The sequence below is a fragment of the Helianthus annuus genome, chromosome 10, assembly GCF_002127325.2.
Source record: "Helianthus annuus cultivar XRQ/B chromosome 10, HanXRQr2.0-SUNRISE, whole genome shotgun sequence".
NCBI lineage: Eukaryota > Viridiplantae > Streptophyta > Magnoliopsida > Asterales > Asteraceae > Helianthus > Helianthus annuus.
Window position 1 is genome coordinate 181,146,321 of NC_035442.2, and position 18,834 is coordinate 181,165,154.

Here is an 18,834-nt window from a genome sequence, read left to right on the forward strand (position 1 = left end):
CCACCCCCAATATAACCCGCACCAAAACCCCCACCATTGACAACTATGGCTGTAACTCTGGCCGACCATCCTAACGGCGGCGATGTTGACCACCACCACCGTCCACCAAACCAACCATCTTTTTCGCTTCCTAAGCTGGCAGTTTTTCTTGATTCTATGACCAAATCTTGTTGATTGTGACCAAATCTTGTTGATTTCTCACAACAAACCCATATTCTGGTTGTATGATTCATGGGCTTTGTTGCTCATGTTTCTTCCAGAGGATGTGTATACTCTCTTTTTCAATATCTAAAATTTACAATTTTTTTTTAAAAAAAATATCATCTGGGTTTATGATTTTATTAAAATCTTTCATTAAAAATCTAAACTTTATAATCTTTATTAACAAATATGATATGGGTTTGTGATATTATCAAATCTTGTTATTACAGAGGATGCAATTAACCAACAGGAAAGAAAATAAGAAGCAAGTAAGAAGAAAATCAAGAAAGCTTCAAAAGCATCTGCAAAAGAAAGTTTTCGATCACTAACAATCTGAAGCGTTTATGTTGAGCAACCTGAAGACCGCTACAAAGAATATCCAGTCAGATAGTCTCATCGGAGAAGGCGGGTTTGGCTGGGTGTATAAAAGGCGGACTGGATCGGTACGGTATCGTACAGTTTCCAATCTGGATTGAAGTGAAGGAAGACGGATGTATGATGACGTGTGTGTTGACGTTTGAGTGCAGAGAATGAAAAAAGGAATGGAGGTGGCGGTTGTGGTGGAGGTTGTTGATGGTTGTGGGTGGTAGGTTGAGGATGAAGATGCTTTGTTGGTGGCGATGGTAAGTGAAGGTTGAAGATAACCAGATTGTAGGTGGGTTCCACAACTAAATTATAAGAGTAAATTACAAGTTTTGTCCTTTATATTTGTAGCAAATTGCAGGCGCTGTCCTTTACCTTTAAAATTGATGACTTTTGTCCTTAATGTTTTAAAATCTTGCACGTTATGTCCTTTAGCCCTAACCCAGTCAAATTTTTTGGTTAAATATGGTCATGTGTCTTGCACATGAGGGTAGAACGGTCATTTCCCCTCCCCCACTTGTGTTTCCCTTTTTAAAACCCTAATAACACCCTCAATTCATCTTCAACCCCAATTCATCTTCAAACCCCAAACCCTAATTCCAAAATCAATCATCTGCAACAAAATTCTCAACCCAATTCTCACAACAATCATATCATTCATCTTCAGACTATGCGTATTCTCTGAACCATCATCAGTTGGATATTAATACGTATTGTTCTTTCACCCAAAACAGAGCTCCAACGTACAGTGAGAATTTTGAGGAGACTACCACTAGATGAATAAAAAAATTACCCGTTTGAAACTTTGAAACTGGGGTTTACAAACAACCTCAAATTCTTGCATTGATTGATAATACCACGCGTTTGACATCGTTTCGTGATGCCTGTGCAGAAAAACAGAGTATAAAGTCTCAGTTGCAGAGAATCTTAACTTCAACAATCTGCACAAAAGGAGGAAGCTTCATATGAAGCATAGAATAATTTGGAAGTCAAGATCAAACAAACCGGAAAATTAGTTTAGTCAATACCAACCCCCCACCCACACACACGCAGTTTTATTCACAATTTTCCAATGTCCCCAAGTTGAAATTGAGGGTAAAATTTTTAAAAAAAAAAAAATACATGCCTTTTGTAAGAACCCATCTCAAATTTTCAAATTTTATTAGGAAGTCCCTATTTGATTTGGTTATAAAGGGTCAACATTTTTTACAAGAATCCTATTTACATTTTCAATTTTTCTTGAAAATTTGATCTGCAAACCCATCATGATCAACAAAACCCTAACTCTAAAAACTAAGGGTAAGAAGAAGTCATATAAACTAGTAAAGATCATCAATCAAGCATAAAAACACACTAAAGACAGAAATACAGTGTGACCCACCTCTTGAAACACCATAAAAATGAAATCTTTAGCACAAGTTTCTGCAGGCATCTTGTAAGGGCATAAACGTGGTGGGTGGGTGCGATGGTGATGATGGGTGGCGGTGAAGGAGGTGTACGGTGGTGGGTTGTGGATGGTGAAAGTGAGTTTGCGGTGGTGGAGGTGGTGTTATGGGTGTTGCAGGTGGTGGCCGGAGTGGTGGGTTCTGGATGGTGAAGGTGGGTTAGGTGGTGGTGGGAGGTGTTCTTAGGGGTGTTGCAGGTGATTGATGTTGAAGAAGGTAGAGTTTGTTTTATTTATTAAAATGATATTCATTAAATAGGGTAAAAAGACTAAAATAACCCGGGGTGACCAAATTTAACAAAAAAATTAACTGGGTTAGGCTCAAAGGACATAACGTGCAAGATTTTAAAACATTAAGGACAAAAGTCATCAATTTTAAAGGTAAAGGATAGCGCCTGCAATTTGCTACAAACATAAAGGACAAAACTTGTAATTTACTCAAATTATAATAAAATAACATAAATTACATTTTATATATTAGACTGCGGGGTATGGGGCGGGAGTTTGGGCGTGGGTAGCGGGAAAACGCCCAAGCCACCACCTCGGGTGGGCATGGGTTTCGGCGTGGCCCTTGGGGCATGGGTTTCAAGCCGGGCGTGGGGCGGATTGGCCATCCTAGTTGGCTTAATATCATTGGCTCACCAGCCACGTCATAACGGGCCATCCCAAAAGTTTTGAATTTTTAAATTCAAACCGTTGGCTTGGCCAAGCGGTCACCCCAACCGGTCACCCAAACCCCAACATCCTCTATAAATACCCCCAAACCCCAACCGGGTGGTCCATCCCAACCCCCACCGTTGTCCCAAAAATTCGACAAAACCCACCCGCTGCCCCAGCCGGTCACCACAAACCCAACATCCCACGAACCCGCTATGGCATCCTGGACCCACCACGAAGAACTTGCCCTAGTCACAAGCATCGTTGACGCTATGAAGGGGCGGCCATCGGGCCAAACAAATATTGGCCGGAAGCTTTCGCGGCCTACCGACTAAACGTCGGTAACGACCGCCACAACATGAACGCGTGCCAACATAAATGGCGCGAGCTACGTCCCAAGCTCGACCGTTTCAAGGCTTACTACGAAGCCGTTCCCGGGGGCGAGTTAAGCCACGAGGACCGGGTGGCGGTGGCGAACATAGAGTTTCGCGGCAAGGAAAAAAAGGCGTTCGACAACATGGACCTTTTTGAAATTTATTTAACGCTTTAGGTTTCTTATTTTGTAATTTTTAGGTTTATGTAATTTTATAAATAATGAAGTTGTATGTTTTTTTTATAAATGTTTGTGTGATTTTTTTAAATTTTGTATATATATATTTTTTTATAAACCACCCTGCCACGCGGTGCACCCAACCCAAGCCCAACCCACGCCCCACCATACCCCGCGGACACGTACCAGGCAGTGGGGGGGGGGGGGCTCCCATTCCACGTGTCATCACCCGCCCCAACCCACGGCCAACCCAAGCCCCACCATACCCCGCAGTCTTAGATAGGTAATTTTGCCAATTCACACTTACTTAACGTCACAAACTAACCTATATCCACGTCAGGGACTATCCGATTAACAACCGAGCAAATCACAGAGAGTATGAATGTAATTTTTAAAAGTTAGAGACTAAAGGTGAAACTTTACAAAACCACAGGGACTATCCGTGCATTTTACTCTAATATAATTAAATGAAAGGGTGTGAGTAAAATAAACTAAAGGGTGCAGCTTTTAAACAAATTGGACATAACCCAAGTTGCTTAAATTAAATGAAAGTGTGTGAGTAAAATAAATTAAAAGGTGTGACTTTTAAACAAATGAGACATAAACTAAATTGATAAATTAAATGAAACGATGTGAGTAAAATAAACTAAAGGGTGTGATTTTTAAACAAATAAGACATAACCTAAGTGTTGTATATAATATAATTAAATGAAAAGGTGTGAGTAAAATAAACTAAAGGGTGCAACTTTTAAACAAATTGGACATAACCCAAATTGCTTAATTAAATGAAAGGGTGTGAGTAAAATAAAGTAAAGGGTGTAACTTGTAAACAAATGAGACATAACTTAAGTTGATAAATTAAATGAAAGGGTGTGAGTAAAATAAACTAAAGGGTGTGACTTTTAAACAAATGAGACATAAATGGCGCGAGCTACGTCCCAAGCTCGACCGTTTCAAGGCTTACTACGAAGCCGTTCCCGGGGGCGAGTTAAGCCACGAGGACCGGGTGGCGGTGGCGAACATAGAGTTTCGCGGCAAGGAAAAAAAGGCGTTCGACAACATGGACCTTTTTGAAATTTATTTAACGCTTTAGGTTTCTTATTTTGTAATTTTTAGGTTTATGTAATTTTATAAATAATGAAGTTGTATGTTTTTTTTTATAAATGTTTGTGTGATTTTTTTAAATTTTGTATATATATATTTTTTTATAAACCACCCTGCCACGCGGTGCACCCAACCCAAGCCCAACCCACGCCCCACCATACCCCGCGGACACGTACCAGGCAGTGGGGGGGGGGGGGGGGGCTCCCATTCCACGTGTCATCACCCGCCCCAACCCACGGCCAACCCAAGCCCCACCATACCCCGCAGTCTTAGATAGGTAATTTTGCCAATTCACACTTACTTAACGTCACAAACTAACCTATATCCACGTCAGGGACTATCCGATTAACAACCGAGCAAATCACAGAGAGTATGGATGTAATTTTTAAAAGTTAGAGACTAAAGGTGAAACTTTACAAAACCACAGGGACTATCCGTGCATTTTACTCTAATATAATTAAATGAAAGGGTGTGAGTAAAATAAACTAAAGGGTGCAGCTTTTAAACAAATTGGACATAACTCAAGTTGCTTAAATTAAATGAAAGTGTGTGAGTAAAATAAATTAAAAGGTGTGACTTTTAAACAAATGAGACATAAACTAAATTGATAAATTAAATGAAACGATGTGAGTAAAATAAACTAAAGGGTGTGATTTTTAAACAAATAAGACATAACCTAAGTGTTGTATATAATATAATTAAATGAAAAGGTGTGAGTAAAATAAACTAAAGGGTGCAACTTTTAAACAAATTGGACATAACCCAAATTGCTTAATTAAATGAAAGGGTGTGAGTAAAATAAAGTAAAGGGTGTAACTTGTAAACAAATGAGACATAACCTAAGTTGATAAATTAAATGAAAGGGTGTGAGTAAAATAAACTAAAGGGTGTGACTTTTAAACAAATGAGACATAACCTAAGTTGATAAATGTATAAGAGTATAATTATCAAAATTACCCTACAAGTGTATCAAAATTACCGTGCATCAAAATTACTTTTACAAGTGAATCAAAATTACCCTGCAAGTTTATCAAACAACACACAATTCAAAATTACTGTACAAATGATCCTGTAAAGTAATTTTGATCTTGTAAAGTAATTTTGTAAAATGATCCTGTAGAGTAATTTTGATCTTTTGTAGAGTAATTTTGTAAAATGATACTGTAGAGTAATTTTGATCTTGTTAAGTAATTTTGTTAGCATTTAGTTATGCAGTTTAACTTTATGGTTTAGTTTTTAGCTTTTAGTTTGGGTGGGTGTGTGTGTGTGTGTGTGGGGGGGGGGGTGGGGGGGGGGGGGGTTAGGTTTTTTTTTTACGCTTTTGGGGGTGGGGGTGGGGGGGGGGTTAGTGTAATTTTAATAATACCCTACAAGACCAAAATTACTCTATATTAACATTTTACAAAATTACTCTACAGTATCATTTGTAGAGTAATTTTGATAATTACCCTATAAGAATAAAATTACTCTACAAGACCATTTTACAAAATTACTCTACAAAAGATCAAAATTACTCTACAGGTACATTTGTAGAGTAACTTTGATAGTTACTGATAATTACAAAAATGTCACCGCCTACTTTTGTCCTTTTCATGCAATTCGTACGTTTAGTACGTCTTTCCCCTATATATAAAATATAATAGATATATACACACTTATCTCACTTGTTTTATCCCTTTTTTTTGGAATTGGCGTGGCCCATCAAATATCACACAACTGGAAATCGCCAAGTTGGTCGAAAACATCATGAAACAGTTTTTTAGGAAGGTATTTGGTGATAACTAGATAAGGAGTTACTTTAATACGTTCCATTAAAAGTGTCATATTTTGAATTTTTAAAGTCTTTACTTATAAACTTTGACTTTAATTATATAATTTTTGTGTTATATAAAACTTGATGAAAATTAACCCGTAAAAACACTTGTAAAACACACTCAAATCATATAACTTTCATAAGTATTATCTAACACAAACAAAATTATTTAAGTTCAAAGTTTATAAATAAAGACTTTGAAAATTCAAAAAAGGACACTTTTAATGAGACGGGGGAGTATGTTATTTGAATAAGTGTTGTAAACTATATATGTTGTAATCTAAACCGGTTTTTGAAATGGGTGTACCTATTTGCACACTCATTTGGCTATTGGCACACCAAAAAGGTGTTTTTTGTCTTATATGCACACCATGCAGTGTCGAGCTATGGCCAAAACGCGGCGTTTTGGTCCGGTCAACCAGACAAAGACTTTGTTTGGTTTTGTTTGTTTTGACTGCATTTATATAAAACTTTTAGGTGCATTTATATAAAGTGTTTTTTTTTAATTTATATTTTTTATGGGCGGTTCTTGCTCTTTTTAGACAATTATAAGCCTAAAAAAGATGATTTTTTTCCACCGCCCGAGCAAATAGTTTTTCTACTAGTGGCGTCATGTAGGCGGTGGGACTTTCACTAATTACACTTTCACAAGAATGTAGTGTTTTAATTAGCAAATTAAATAAAAGAAAAAAATGAATGTGCGTCCGCATGTGATTGTTAGATGGTGGTGGATAGGGGTGTAAACAAGCCTAGAGGCTCGAGAGCTACTCGTTATCGGCTCAGTTAAAAGCTCGAACGAGCCGAGCTTTAACGAGCTCGAGCCATGAAATAGAGCTCTTTTAGTTATCGAGCCCGAGCTCGAGCCTGAAATACAAAGCTCGTTTAGGCTCGCGAGCCTAAACGAGCCCAAACAAAAAATTATTTATTTTTTATATAATATAATAATAATGATGATAACATTGGCGAGCCGAGCTCGAGCCGATCTTTGGCTTGTTTAAACGACATTGAAGCGAGCTCGAGTCGAGTTTTTAGCTCGTCTGAGGTTGTTCTTAAAATAGCTCGAGCTCAAATTAGTAGGCTCGAATCGAGCCGAGCTCGGGCTTCATAAAAACATAACGAGCCGAGCTCGAGCCCAGTCGAGCTCGGGCTCGGCCCGGTTCGTTTACACCCCTAGTGGTGGAGAAGGGCCTAACATCCTTAACGGAATTTGTGTAATGGTGTGTGTGGGTGCCAATAGGTGAGATGGAGTGTGGCTGGCATCCGTTACACTTTTTCTTATCATGAAAGGAAAATTTAATTTCATTCTTGGTTTTGTACTCTCTATGGTAAGCAGACCGATTTTCATTTTAATAGTTTGTATACAATATTCGAGTGCTAAAATAGTAGGGAGATTAAACGGGACCTTTAGTCACACACATATTTAAAAAAAAAAAAAGACAAATCACACCCACCCATACCGACATAGATTCATGCACCTTTAAGATGCTAGAGTTGAGAACGTCAAACCAATGTCGGCTTCTTCAAATAAAAGATGTGAAAGTTGTATTAATGGATATTTGCTTGTGAATGGGTTTATAATGACAAATTCCAAGTCAATACATGATTGTACTGGGAATACCCCACCAGTTGATATTCATGTAGTGTTGATTTCACATGTTTTAATGAACACGTCCTAATGAATTGAATATGGTTGGTCTTGAAAGAAGCTTAACAACAACAAAGTTATTTCTTGATCAATATGGATTACAATCTGAGATGCCTTGTCTTCTGATTGAATTAAGTATTGGACACATACAAGCTAGACTTATATATTTGTTAGACTATGCATATTATGTAAACATCTGATATCTATCATGTAGTCAAGAGTTCTATATATAGAAACGGGATCAGGAGAAAACCTAAAAAATGTGAGAACGGTGAGAACGCTTCCTGGCCCAACACGTGTCACGCCGCTTATAGAAGGGCGGAGAGGTTTTTCTGTCCTTTCATATTTCTTTTTTTAAACGCGTGTCACTTCATCTTTCAATTTTTTGGCGTTTAATAAATACGCGGCGTTTTTATTGTTTTTAGATCAGGATCATAGTAAATATTTTGGCGTTTTAAGTATTGTTTTGGCGTTTTATTGTTTTTTAGATCAGGATGCAGTCTTTTAATGTAAAAAACATCAGTAATTTTCTTGATTTTATTATATTAAGTGTTGTGCCATGTAGGATACAGGCCTATAATGTGACAGACAATTATGGCGTTTTGAAAAGATAAATAAATTCAATTTTCCATGTAGTGGCTTTTAATATAATAAATGTTTCGCAATAATGATTCCATCTCTTCATTTTACTGTTTTAGCAATTACTGTTTCTTTCAATTTTCATCTGTCAATTAGTGTTGATTTTTTCAGTAATACTTTGTTTGCGTTTTTTGGCGTTTTTATATAGCAACATCGTGCTTCGCTAGCATCCGTTCTCACAGTTTTTCACACTATCAGGTGTTTTGGTGTTTGTAGTTTTTGGCGTTTTATACTCAATTTTTTTAAATTAGTAGAGAATTAGATAATAAACAACAGAGAATTAGATAACAAACAATAGAAAATGAAAAAAATAAAATAAAAATTATAATCTAATTTCTCATCCAAAGTTTCACTATCATCAGCCTATTCTACTTTAACTTTTTAGGCGTTTTGAACCTGTTTTTGAATACCTTATGTAGATCCTTATTTTCCTACATAACGACCGTCTTTAGAAGATGCTTATTTTTTGTGGCATCCTTTATTGTGGGTGGATATATACTTGTTTGATGACATGTTGAAGACCAACGCCTGCTATAATGTATTGATCCATTCATGCCATCAATATATCCATGAAGAATAAAGTGACATGATATCATATCAGTGTCATCAGTCTCTTTTTCTTGAATATTTGTCCATCTCATTCAGCAAAAGATTATAGAGATATCCAACTCAGAGAAGAATCCATTCAGTGAAACTTCATTCAGATCAATACTCAATATAGAAGAATCGAGGTTCTGCATCTGTGGCTTTTTTAACTATTATTTTTGGCGTTTTAAAGTGAATGGTTTTTAGGGAACATGGCTTTTGTTTTTGGTTTGTGATTAGTTTATTATGCAGAGACGTCTCTCTTATCGGATGTTTTTGGCGCGTAGTTTAGGCGGGATTTTATTTATAATAAATGATATTAATAAAGTAACCGTCTTTTCAGTTACTGTGTATTTTTACTGTTTTTTGTTCAGCTTTTTCTGAGTTTTTAGGGTCAAAGACTTTCCATCTCCCAAGTTTAGGGTTTTTTAATGGCTTTAAGTAGGTTTTGGCGTTTTTTTTTTCCATTTTTAGCTTTTATTAAAACTTATGCAAACTACTTTCATTATAGTTTGGGAGTTTTTGGCGTTTTTACTGCATTATGGCGTTTCACATGTATTATGACTGTTTGGCATTTTATTAATATAATGTATTTTTTTATTCTAAGTTGAAAAATACATAACAAACAACAGAAAAAGAAAATTAAAAAAATAAAAATAGAAACAATTCATTTTCCAAATCTTCACTGTCATCACTCTCTTTCTTTTTTGAATCATGTTCATTGGCGGTTTGGCTTAGCCATGCTTGTGTTTTTGTGGCCGTTTGGAAAGACAAAATGACATGAGTTTTTTGTTTGAATATGTATCTTCAAACAAATCATCAGTGTCATTCGTCTTTTCATGCCATTATAATATTCATCAATATTAAAACACAAAAAAATGACATAAGTCTGACACCAACATCTTTTTGTTTATGATTTGTCCATCTCATGCAGCAAAATGTTATTTGAGTCACAACAACTCAGGGAAGAATGCATTCTCCGAAGCTTTGGCGTAGAACAATATTTGAATATACAAGAAACGATATTTGCCATGTTTGGCGTTTTACTGAGGAAATAGTGTATCTGAAAGAACTGTCGATTTTTTTGAATCTTTGATGTTTGAGTGTTTTGGCATTTTCTAAGATGAATGGTATATAGTATAAAATATGGCGTTTTTGAGTAGGTGTGTTTGGCATTTTGGGGATTTTGGCGTTTGTTAGATGAATGGTATATAGTAGAAAATATGGCGTTTCAGGTTCTGGGGGATGTGTTTTTGTGTCTGAGATGTTTTTGTTTATATAGGGATGTGTTTTGGTCCGTAATGGCGTTTTATTCATTAGTATGGCGTTTTGGTATAGAAGTGTAATGACCTTTTTACCCTTAATGAGGCGCGTCCACGTAATAAAATTGATGTTATTTACGAAAACGCCACCGCGTCAATCTAGTCCATAGATTGTTTTAATCGGACGACCCATAAGCGTTCTCACCGTTCTCACACTTTCTACCGTTTTCTCTAAATCCTGAGCCTCTATATATAAACCGTATCAATGAGAATGTACGCACGACCTTGAACCATTCCAATATGGTATCCGACATGGTGTGGTGTGCATGTAAAAAGTGGAATATTTTTAGCCGTTTTCTACACTGGCTCAAGTTTTAATATTTATAAAAACACGATAAATTATTGTCACACTACACTTCACGCTTCGTTGGCATAATATAATGATGGTAAAATACTGAGGTCGTCCAAGTATACAACGGATTTTAGTACCAAGTCTTTGTTAGCATCACTCAAAATAAAAAAGAGAAGGAAAATAAAAGATAGTAATTAATTATAAGGAAAAAGGGTGTTTAGGATTAACATACATCTTAATACTTCGTTAACTAACTCTTACCATGGGGTAACAAGGGCTCGATTGTAAGATGAGGAGTTGTGTGTCTTAATGCATAAGGTTGTGCAATACCTGGGTCGGGATCCTAACACATTCGAACCTATCGCTTTGAATCAGCAGGGAAACACCACTCAAGATCGGAATCAAAGCATAATGGTAACGCCCAATCAACAAGGAAAGTATATATCACTATAATTTCGTATTAGTTGATTAGATAGTTTAAGGGGTTTAAATTACTTGTTCCTATTAGTCTTTCGGTGAGTCGTCAATTCCCCTAAGATAGTTACTTTTATGAAAACCAAGTTCTTTACACTTTGGTACTAGCTTTGTGTAAAGGCAAGAGCTTACCCACTCCGAAGTCCCATCCAAAACCTTTAACCACCGGTCAGAGCATCAACATGTTTTGACTCTACATGGATGTAGAAAACATGAATGACCTAAATCAATGGTGCCGCAAGATTGTTGGTAGGTTTTAAGGGTTAAGCCGAAATACTATGACCCGAGTCAATGGCGATGCTAATATTTCACTCACTTTCAATAAACTATTAATTAACCAAAGTCATTAACACACACACACCTTGCTCAGCCATGATCTTTCTTAGTTAATTCCCCATCAACGGGGCAATTAAATCCCAATAATAAATTTCGTTTAAAATGCTGATTTTTTCTTAATTTTATTTTCAAAAATTCTTTTTGGTTTTTTATTTATCCATGGTAAGCCGCCATAGCACACCATGTTTTAGGTCTTTGGCTGGACCAAACATGGTTTATCAGGTGATACCACTTGAGGATGCTGAGTATCCCATGAGTTTGCTTCTTTTGATTATGTATTCCAAACTTGTGTCAATGGCTTCCACGCACTGCAATGGATTATCCTCCATTCTTTGACCGGCTCCAAACTTTATTTCTTTTTCTCCTAACCTTAATGTGAGCTTACCATCACTCATATCAACCATTGCTCGTGAAGTGGAAAAAAGGGTCTTCCAAAGATGAGTGGTACCTCCATGTCTTCTTCCATGTCTAGAATGACAAAATCTGCATGAAAAACAAAATCACTTATCTTGACTAATAGGTTCTCTGCTATTCCTTCTGGATATTTGATGGGTCAATCTGAAAGTTGGATTGTCATCTTGGTTGGAATTGGATCTCCTATACCCAGTCTTGTGAATATGGAAGCAGACGTAAGGTTAATGCTTGATCCTAGATCTGGCAATGCTTTCTTTACTTCCAGCCCTCCTACAGAACAAGGGATAGTAAAGTTACCTGGATCAAGCTGTTTTTGCGGCATTTTGTTAAGCAGGACCACTAAACATTCGTCCCCCAAGCCTACGTGGTAAATTTGTTTGAACCGTTTCTTGTTGGACAAGGAATCTTTCATATATTTGGAATACTTTGGCATATGGATTAGAAGATCTACGAAAGGCAAGTTTACGTGGAGTTGTTTAAGTAAGCTTATGAACTTCCCAAATTGTTCTTCGGTTTTCTGATTGACTAAGCAACAAGAGAAGGGGATTCGTTGTCTTTTAACGAGTTCCATATGCTGAGTTTGGGTATTAGTTGTTTTGTCTGGTTTGGGAGTGGGAGGAGTGGTTTGGCTTTTTTCAGTGGTTCTTTGTGTAGGAGGTGGGGGGTTAGAGAGGTTGTTAATGGGTTGAGTGGTAGGTGGAATGGGAAAGCTTTTTTAGTGGTGGTTTGGGTGGTAGGCAGTGAAGGGTATGTTTCTTTAGGACAACTCTTCGACTTCTGAGGGTGATTGCATTTAACTGGGCCTCTAGTTAGGTTCAGTGTTGCTTGGAAGTGCGCCTTGAGGCCTTTCAGAAAGTGTTTTTGCCATTTGACCCAGTTGTTGTTCGATGGTTTGAAGAGCAGTTCTCTGGATACGTTTGTCAGCTTCGTGTTGAGAAAAAAGTTCTCTATACCTTTTGTCAGCTTCTAATAAGAGGCAGGTGATTGTTTCTTCTAACCTGGATAAATCATTAGAGGGAATATTATTTTGATATTGTGAACGAGAAGCAAACTGTTGCTCGTTCCTTTGAAAATTGTTCCTTTGGTTAAAAGGTTGTTGCTGGTTGTTGTCGATACTGTTGATGTTGCTATTTCTGTTGTTGTTGTTGTTGTTGTTGTTAGGCTCCTTCCAGTTGAAGTTTAGGTGGTTTCGTCATTCTGGGTTAAAGGTGTTGCTGAAAGGGCCTTGTGGTCCAGCTGAAGTTGATTTCTTCATGCTGGTTATTGGCTTCTTGGGTTCAACTCCAGTTTTCATGTGGTCCCCCGCATTTTTCGCAAGCCATAACTGCAGAAGTTAATTTACTTACTTTAAGCTTTTTAATTTTAGTTGTTAAAGCTTTGATTTGGGCTTGAAATGAGGTGGTCTTGTCAACTTTGAATGCACCAGGGCTTTTATTTTGACATTTCGAGGTGTATGCCATTGAAAGCTAGTCTGGGCTATTTCCTCAGTCTGCGTGAATACTTCAGCAGAGTGCCTATTTCCTAGAGTTCCCCCAGAGTTGGAATCTAGGATTTAGCATGTTTAGTGTAATAACCCATTGTAGAAAATGGAAACCTGTTGCCATACTTCTAGTCCATGGTGTGGCATTTTCTTAGAAGTTCTTAAACTATCTCATGCTTCATGTAAAGAGTCCCTATCCTATTGAAGAAAAGAACTAATTTCAGCCATTAATCAAGCGGTTTTAACCGGTGGGAAATATTTATAAATTTGTTTTAGCAAGGGATTCTAATGTGGTAATAGAACCATTGGGAAGGCTATTTAGCCATGCCTTTGCTCGATCTTTCAATGAAAATAGGAAGATGTGGAGTCTAATAATATCATCCAAAATATCATTAAGTTTAAAAGTCTCACATATTTCCAAAACGTCGGAAATATTGAGATGTGGGTCTTTGATATGCACCAACTGCAACATATAAATTGTATCAAATAAGATAGAGTAAATTACAAATTTTGTCCTTTATCTTTACATCAAATTGCAGGCGCTGTCCTTTTGGCCAAAAGTTTACAGGCTGTGTCCTTAACCTTTCAAAATCTTGCATTTTTTGTCCTTTAGGCCAAACCTGGTTAGAAATCTCAGTTAAAAACTGTCATGTGCAATGCACATGAGGGTAAAATGGTAATTTCCCCCTCAACCCTTTAAAAAAAGACAGTTCTTTATTTCTCTATCCCAAATCCGTATCCGAAGCTCCTACTTCAACACTTTACACTCCAAACCCTTTACTTCCAGATTCCCACTTCACTTTCACTTACACATCTCTTTAATCTTTTCCTTAAAAACCTAATCAAACTTTGCCCAAAAATCTCCATTTATTCCAATTAAAAATGCCGATCAACAAAAAACCGGCGACACCACCGATGATCGGCAAGATCGGCCGTACACTGTTTTTGGTACACCTCCTCCTACACTAAACCCTCATTCAAATCTTCTCCGGTTAAAACCCAGCAGCCGATTCAGCCGCCGCAGCCCAAATCGGCCCCGCCGGTTCTTCCCCAGCCGGTTCAGTATGACAAGTTCGGTTCGGTTTATGATTCGAAATTCGGGTTCTTTTGTTGCGATTCAATCGATTTGAAATCCTCCTCTTGAAGCAGACACAATCATTGATTAATCTCGTAGTTTTTTAACAATTTCAAGCTCCGATTCAATCGATTTGAATTTTATCGATTAAACTCGCATTTTTGAACAATTTCAGGTTGAAAATGGTGGTTAAGCTTCTAGCTACTGTGCAGACGCATTTTTGAGAGGGAAATTACCATCTTACCCTCATGTGCATTGCACATGACAATTTTTAACTGAGATTTCTAACCAGGTTTGGCATAAAGGACAAAACATGCAAGATTTTGAAAGGTTAAGGACACCGCTTGTAAACTTTTGGCTAAAAGGAAGCGACTGCAATTTGATGTAAACATAAAGGACAAAACTTGTAATTTACTCAATAAGATATAAAACAACCCTTTTTAGTACTAATGTTGGAAAAAGTGCGTTTCTTTGTTTACTTTTGATTTTCATGATTAAAAGAGCTTAAATGAACAAAAGGAAAAAATTAACGATAAAAACAAGCATATATATGAAGGAAGGGAAGATAATACACTATACCGACCTTCCGAGCTTTACCCCAAGACCAAAAACAACAATCCAGAAGCAAAACACGGGGCCGTGCCTGCCAGGCATGGGGTCGTGCCCCACTGAAGATTCCTTGAAGAAAAAGACAAACAGAAGCCGACAAGGGACAAGGGGTCGTGTCTCCTAGACACGGGCCGTGGTCAACTCTCAGATTTGCAAATTTGGGGTCGTACAACAAGTACAAGGGCCACGGGGCTGTGCCGTTGACACACGGGGCCGTGTGTGCAGTTGGACTGACAAAATCATTAAATAAAGACAGAGAAGGAGAAGGACACTAGGTCGTGCCTACCAGGCACGGGGCCGTGTGAACCCACTGTTTCCAACTATAAATAGAGGTGCTTGGCTCACTTTCAACTCATCCCTGGGCAAACCATTTCTCTCACTTCCACCACCACAACACCATCATCTGCCACCACAATCGTTAGAGTTAGAGTGGGTAGTAGTCTCGGGATCCAAGATCGATAGTAAGAGCTTTCGTGAAACCATGGTAATGCTTGGCTAATCTCTTACATCACTTGGTGAAGATGAAATCTTTTATGTATTACTTTTGATTTCCAACCTTTGGTCTGTTTTTAATTGGGTATGTATTAATGATTTTAATAACTAGTTTTTTATATTGAAAGTGAATTTTATTCTATCATCTCTTCATGTTTTGTTGATTAACTCATTCGTGTCTTTACGGTCTGTATAAAGTGCATTAACTGCATGGAAGGGGGGTTATAAGGGTGGTTTGGGTAAAGTTCTTGCCTCGTTCAGTGTATAGATCCTGTGAGGACTTGATTCAACCTTATTAGGACTTCCTTTGAGGTAGATAACATTAAATCAGGGGAAGTAAGAACAACTTGAATCCCTTATAAGTAAACTACTATTAAAACTTGTAACTTGCCTTGCGAGACTGTATCCCTGTTGACTCACACTAATATGGCCGAGGGTAGCGTTGCCTCCAAAAGAGGGACATGCGACATTTTGCATTAATAACTTGCTTAATTATCTTTCAATATTCCGGCCTTGTGGGACTGTATCCCTGCTGACTCAGACCAATATGGCTGAGGGTAGCGTTGCCTCCAAAAGAGGGACATGTGCGGAAAACCCAAAGTGCGGAAATCATCAAAATATACATAAAAGATGAGTTGGAACCAAATGATTCTTTCTTGTTTATTTGTTTCTTTTATAATTTTAGTTTCTTCCTTTATTTTTACTTGTTTAAAAAAAACCTTTTTCAAAATTCAGGTCGATTAGACGTTGACGATAAACCGGTATTAAAAGCTCTTGTGTCCTTGGACGACCTCGATATCTTACCATCACTATACTACGCCAACGATAGGTGCACTTTCCCTAATGTGTTCTAGAGAGTGATAGTGTTATATCGTGTTTTATAAATTTAAAGCTTGATAAAAGAGTAAAAAAAGTACTAAAAATATAGTGAAAATCCGTACATACTCGTAATCATGTCAGTGTTCGTCAGGTAGGCCGAGAAAGTCGATGAGTTTTGAAGCATTTGAATAAGAGGTTGTCTTAGTTCGATGTTCTTTGCATTCACCCATGGGGAAATATAGTGAAAATCCGTACATACTCGTAATCATGTCAGTGTTCGTCAGGTAGGACGAGAAAGTCGACGAGTTTTGAAGCATTTGAATAAGAGGCTGTCTTAGTTCAATGTTCTTTGCATTCACCCATGGGGCGGCAATTGCTGCCCCAAAATTATCCAAGGTTTCCCTTAGAAAGTCTATAAGGATCCTTTTTCCCTTTGGGTTTTAAAGTTACTTCAATCATGAGTCTGTTTCTTTGAAGAAGTCTTTCACGAAAGTATCGTTCTGGCTCATTGATGAATGGGTATTATGAATCACCCGAGGGGGTGGAGGTCAGGCACTACTTATAACAAGACACAAGAATGAACGCGTAAAATGTTCCAAAAAGAATATAAAAAAAGAAAAATAAAATTGTGACGGGCGTCGAGGCACGACTCGTGTCTGGAAGGCACGGGGCGTGTTTCGTACCGAAAAACTTTTAGTAACATTTAGACTAGGCCATTAGCTTGGACTTTTCCCAAAATCTTTGTATCCTGGCAACGACACCAAAAACTTGACATGGTGTGGTGTGCACATAAAAAGTGGAATATTTTTAGATGTTTTGTACACTTGTTTAAGTTTTAATATTTATAAAAACATGATAAATTACTGTTACACTGTGCTTCTCGTTAGGCAAGTGTCGTGACATTCGTCAACAATCCATACTTGTAAACTCGACCCGTTTTCGTAGCCAGTTTTAAATTCCTGATTAATCATATCAAAGTTCTATTACTTTTTATTTAAAAAAGAGTTAAATGCCATTTTAGTCCTTGTGCTTTGGGCAATTTTGCCAGTTTAGTCAAAAGATTTCATTTTTCACCCATGGGTCTAAAAAAATTTCACCATTGCCACTTTAGTCCACTAGGTTAACTTCTTCAATTTTTTCTGTTAACGACAAGGGCAATTCGGTCATCTTATTTGTAATTATGTTAACTAGAAGGGCAATTCGGCCATATAAAATTACCGAATTGCCCTTCTCGTTAACAGAAAAATGGATGAAGTTAACCTAGTGGACTAAAATGGCAACTGCAAAACCTTTTTGGACCCACAGGTGAAAAAGGAAACCTTTGGACCAGACTGACAAAATGACCCAGACCACAGGGACTAAAATGACATTTTGTCACGGCCCCCGACCCGGTTTTACCCGTTTCAGGAGCCGCGGGACAGAAATCCTGCGGTATTTAAATTTTAGGCGACAACGGAAGTCTTTTTAAAACAGGATCTTTCAATAATTTAAACTGCCCGTTTTATAACTTTTAGGGATAAATTCCCGTAATTTACAATAATGTGATTTCCCAGGGAAATCTTTATTTTTCAAAACATGTTTCTTTTATTTATTTACACTGAGCCACTTTTCTAAGCTGGGAGTGCTTCACGGCACTTCTCTTTCTTTGCTCACAACATATCACCTGAAACATGTTTGAAAAAGGTTTTGTCAACGGGGAAATACTGAGTGAATCATTCATTTTACTAAAACGACACATTTGTTATAATTCACAGTATTAAGAGAGATTACAATGTTTCTGATATCAAACCAACTACCCACGGTACTTTATCACTCGACCCACTGGCCCACCTGTCCAGTGGTGTCTGTGATTATGGTCATATCACCCATTGGCTGCCCCAATGTTGAAGGTTATTAAGTAATGTATACAAAACCCCACATACCGGCTGTAATATGGTGATTACAAAGACTTAATCCCTGTAATTATAACTTTGAAAATAATTTGGAGTTTTGTAAAACAGTTGATAAAAAGAGAATGACTCACATTGCAGATTTTATGAGCAGAGTTTAAGCCTTACTGATTTGCCTGTGATTAACCTAATTTAATTAACAATGTACACACAAACGGGTTAGTAACTAATTCAGCAGTTACGTCAATTCACGAGATTAAACCCTCACAACAATTAATAAGTGCAATACTTAATAATTCGATGGATTCACAACGAATGACAGAGCATAGTCCGAATTCGAACAGCACTCAAACATTCAAGTCGAAATCACAATGAATAACAAAGTATCAGCTCAATTTGAGCAGCACTCAGACAATCGTTGGATAGTAATAATCGATCGGATGTTGAATCGTAATAGCGATCGAGTTATTACCCTGATTGCGGCAGCACCTCGTGATCGTGTGTGTTTAATTGTGATATAACAGCCTTAACTCGACGTACACAGAAGATTTGTGCGTCGTTTCAACTTCTCTGTTCATGTCCCAATGTCTGCTATTTATAGTAATTTTTGGGACCTGCTTACGGACCGTAA

At 37.5% G+C, this 18,834-nt stretch overlaps 1 long non-coding RNA gene across 1 annotated transcript; it reads left to right on the top strand.

Moving 5' to 3' along the window:
* Positions 1–1,446, top strand: LOC118483264. Its single transcript, XR_004870117.1, has 2 exons — positions 1–267; positions 432–1,446. It is a non-coding gene; the product is annotated as an uncharacterized LOC118483264 (long non-coding RNA).
* The last annotated feature ends 17,388 nt before the right edge of the window (positions 1,447–18,834 follow it).